The 4,515-nt window shown below is 39.5% G+C and overlaps 1 pseudogene; it reads right to left on the reverse strand.

Moving 5' to 3' along the window:
- Positions 1-295: 295 nt before the first annotated feature.
- On the reverse strand, positions 296-1,218 carry LOC118849627 (annotated as a pseudogene).
- Between the last annotated feature and the right edge of the window lie 3,297 nt (positions 1,219-4,515).

Genomic DNA, 4,515 nt, shown 5'->3' on the forward strand with positions numbered 1-4,515 from the left:
GTCAAAAATGAAATTGACACAAAGAGCCCAGATGCCCAGGCAGACAGCAAAACAGGAGGTTCACCTTGATTCCTTTCATGTAGCCTAATTTGACAGTCAGGATATATTTATCCCAGTGAAGATTCTTATACAGAATATTCTATACAGCAGTGACTTATTTAATTAACACATATACTGGTGTGAAAACCTCTAAATGAAGCAGTTTGAGCAAATATTTTGCAGAAAAAAATCACAGAAGTTAACTGAAAACATCTTTTAGTGTTATGTTTATTAGTGAAGAGATAGTGAAAAGCTTTCATTCAAATTTTTCATCTCCCCCTTCTACATCTTTCAAGATGAGACCTTCCAAAGAACTTTTTCCTTTTGTCTCTGTATTTAGTTAATCAATTTCTCTAAAGCAGACAGGGTCAGTTAGACACATGATTTCTTTTCTTTTTCTTTTTTTTTTTGGAAAGGGAAAGGCAGGGCAATTGGGGTTAAGTGACTTGCCCAAGGTCACACAGCTGGTAAGTGCATCAAGTGTCTGAGACTGCATTGGAACTCAGATCCTCCTGACTCCAGGGCCAGGACTCTACTCACTGAGCCACCTAGCTGCCCCCCAGACACACAATTTCTAACTGGCCACCAAAGTCTTCACTTTCTATCACCTTCATCAACTGCTTGATGAAAGTTTTCCTTTTAATTTTTCCCCCTCCCTCACAGACAGGATGGATAGAAGTCTCATGTGCACCCACTCAACGTTCCTATTTTCCTTCAGCTATCTTATTACTTTCAAGGCCAGATGTTTTGTACTCTCGTTGGATTAGACAGAATAGTGGATGTCCTTCATCTCTCTTTGAGTAAGGATGACAGCGTGAGGCTCCTTTGTTTCAGGATTTATGCATTTATCTGCTACAATTATTGGACTATCCAGTATCTGCTCCAGTGGCATGTGTCATTCTTTATCTAACACATCCTTCTCCTTCAGTTCAAATCTGCTTAGCTGATTTCAGTCTGGTCATTGGTTCCAAAAGCACCAATAAAATCTTCCATTTTAGCAACGTAGCAAACACGGAGTGGGTCTGTAAAACTTCATTCGCAGTCTTTTTCAACACTGCTGCGCCAGCCAGAGACCTCATTCCTATAGCCAGGATCTCAAACCTCTTCCTCTGCAAGCTTCATGCTCACCACCGTCAAGTTTTTCAGGCCGATCTGGTTGGTGCTCATGAAAATAGACATAGCACTGTCTGGGCCCCACTCCGGGGTTGGGCGTAGGGCGGGCCCCCTAAAGACCACCGTCTCTTCAGTAAGGCAGCGTGGACCCTTTCTGAGAGGGCTCGAAGCCTAAGCCACCACTGCTCCCTTAACAACCTCCACCAGGTGCTCTTAGTACTCCCCTAGCCAATTCTTAAAAGATTTCTGGGACATACCTCTCTGTCTGGCCATTAGCGTCCTGTTCTGTTTTTCAATAGCAGTTTTAAATGGAGTTTATTCCTATGTATAATTTGAATTCCTTCTTTTAAAACTTAAGTCCATTTCAATTCAATTCACGTCAGTTCATAAAAGCTGTATGCAAGGAGAATTTTGTTATCCATTTTAGAGTTCAGCTTCTCAGGATCCATGGCCATGGCACTATCTAGTTTCTAGGTGTTACATAATAACTTCCAGAATAGCCCTAAGGATCCTAGATAGTAATTCCTAGAATCATAGTGATCCCAGTTTCCTCCTCTGTAAAATGGGGATAATAATCCTCATTTTATTTATTACGCAGAGTTATTGTGCTTTGTAAATCTTAATATATATTAGCTATTGAATTGGGAGCTAGCATTATAGCAAATAGTAAGTCAGCAAGTACTTCACTGACCCTACTGAGGCTATGCCATGAAATATAAGGGTGACATAATTGATACTTACTACATTGTACACAGAATGATGATATTGCTAAGGTTAACCCTGTGAGCTTAATGCTGGCAAGATGCCTTCTTTGTCTGTTACCCTGTAAAGCAAATGAGCACTGGTCAGTGAGTGGGGAAGTCATCGGGAATCCATAGGGGAATCTGTGTTGCCTTGACCTGCCCCCATCAAGGCTTGAGGGTACGTAGGGGAGTGCAAAAGCTGTGCCCATCTCAATTGACCCTACTGAGAAGGAAGGGTAGTTGCCCCCCTTCTAACCCGCCCCTGTGAGAAGGGTGATTAGGGAATGCTGCAGGAGTTGGTTCTCCCATTATTAACAACCCTTTCGAGAAGACTAGACTAGAATAAAGTAAGATTATTAACCCTTCCGAAACTGTCCTTCATGTCTGACTAGATCAAGAGTGAATCTGTTAGAGGCTGGAGTCCAAAAACTCCAGCCTTCTGTGTGTTATCTGTGAAACAGAAGCATAGATTGTTAGCTCCTGTAAGGGACCTTAGAAACTATCCAGTACAACTCCCTCACCATTCTACAGAGCAAGAAACTGAGGCCCAGAAAAGTTAGGTTCATTTAAATTCTGGATGGTAGAGTGGAAAGTGCATTAGATTTTAAAAGAGAAGACTATGTTTTAATCTGAGTTCTGCCATTTATTATATGGCCTAAGGTATGCTGGTTTTCCTCCTTGGGTCTTACTTTCATCCTTTATAAAATAGGATTGACATTGTGAAAAAAACAACATGGAATTTTGAGCAAAAAAAAAAATTCATAATAGTAGTTTTTATGAGAGCAAAGAACCGGATATTAGGTGGATATTCCTCATCCAGGGGATGGCTAAGCAGACTGTAGCATGTAAATTTAATGGAATTAAGTTGTGCTGTAAGAAACAAAGAATTCAGGAAAAAATGGGACGACATATATGTATATACATAAATGAACAGAGTCAGATAAACAATGCATTATACATGGTGACTAGAATAATTATGTAGAAAGAATAATAAAACAAAACTAAGCCCTCTAATTATAATGAGCAATCTTGTCCCTGGAGAAGTTGAGAAATACTCAATCCTCCTCTCATGGTGAGAAAAGAGGGGGCAACTATGAGCCGGGGGTGCTGTATTTGTTTCCAATATAGATGATGTTGGTTGGTTTTGCTCATTTTTAAAAACTTTTGTACAAGGGAAGGCTTGCTAGGGAGGAAAGGGGAGTGAAATATGTTCAGCAATGTAAAAGGTTTAAAGAGATGAATATGGTGAAAAACCAAAAGGCATCAATAAATTAAAAAAAAAAAGGTGGTGGAGGGGAATTGGACTAGATGAAGTGTAATCTTCCTTCTAGCTATGATAGTTTAAGACCTTAATTGAATTCAGTCCAATGCACTGAATGCTTTTGCCAGAGGCAGTTGGGGAAAGTGCTCTCTTTGGGAAGTCAGAAGATGTGAGTTAGAACCTCTGTTCTACTATTTACTACTTTTACTACTGTTGGACCTTAGGCAGGTCATTTCTCCTGCCTGGATCCCAGTTTCCTCCTCTGTAAAATGGGGATAATAATCCTCATTATTTATTACACAGAGTTATTGTGCTTTGTAAATCTTAATATATATTAGCTATTGAATTGGGAACTAGCATTATAGCAAATAGTAAGTCAGCAAGTACTTCACTGACCCTGTACTATGGTATGAAACATGGTATGAAAGACACAAAAGAAATATGAGTCAGTGTGGTGCAGTGGTGAGAGTGTTGAAATTGCCAATTAGAAGAAATGGGTTTGACCTTGGCTCTACCCCATATTTACTATTTATTTATGTGATGGTGGGTAAGTTATTTAACTTCTTTGAACTTTGATTATTTGTCTGGAAAAAAAGTTGTTATATTGAATGACCTTTAAAGTCTCTTGTGGACCTAAATCAATGATCTTGCCTTCATGGAGCTTATAATCTATTTAGGCAGAGAAAGGTAACACCTTTGAAAGAAGAAGACAATAATAGATGAAAGTGAAAAGCAGAAAGTGACCAGAAAGGACTTTAGAGATCTTCTAGTCCAAGAGTGGGGAACCTGTGGCCTCGAGGATGCATGTGGCCCTCCTAGGTCCTCAAGCACGGCCCTTTGACTGAATCCAAACTTCATTTGTTCTGTGAAATTTGGATTCAGTCAAATGGCCACACTTGAGGACCAAGAGGGCCAAGAGGGAAAGAGTTTGAAGTCAGGAGAGATGAAATTTGGATTCGTATCCTGACTCTGACATTACATTAAACTCTCTATTTCCTCAAAGAGTATTTGATATAAGGTCATGAGACCCGGCTCCTTGCTCTGCCACTTGCTACTAAAACAAGGACATTGTACTAGATCAGATCTCTAAGGTCCCTTCAAAGTCTAAAGCTACGGCGTGGCTAATATGGAAGTATATCGAATGATTTAACGTGTGCAATTGATGTCATATTGCTTGCCTTCTCAATGGGTGGGGGAGAGGCTGAAGGAAGGGAGAGAATTTGAAACTCAAAATTTAAAAAAAAAAAGAATGTTAACAATAAATAGTTTCTTAAAAAAATTATCTTAAAAATACAACTGCAAAAAAAATCTAAAACTATACTGTTTTTATAGCATGCATTTCCAGCAATGTTGGCATTC

This window comes from Trichosurus vulpecula, chromosome 5 (genome assembly GCF_011100635.1).
Source record: "Trichosurus vulpecula isolate mTriVul1 chromosome 5, mTriVul1.pri, whole genome shotgun sequence".
NCBI classification, from domain to species: domain Eukaryota; kingdom Metazoa; phylum Chordata; class Mammalia; order Diprotodontia; family Phalangeridae; genus Trichosurus; species Trichosurus vulpecula.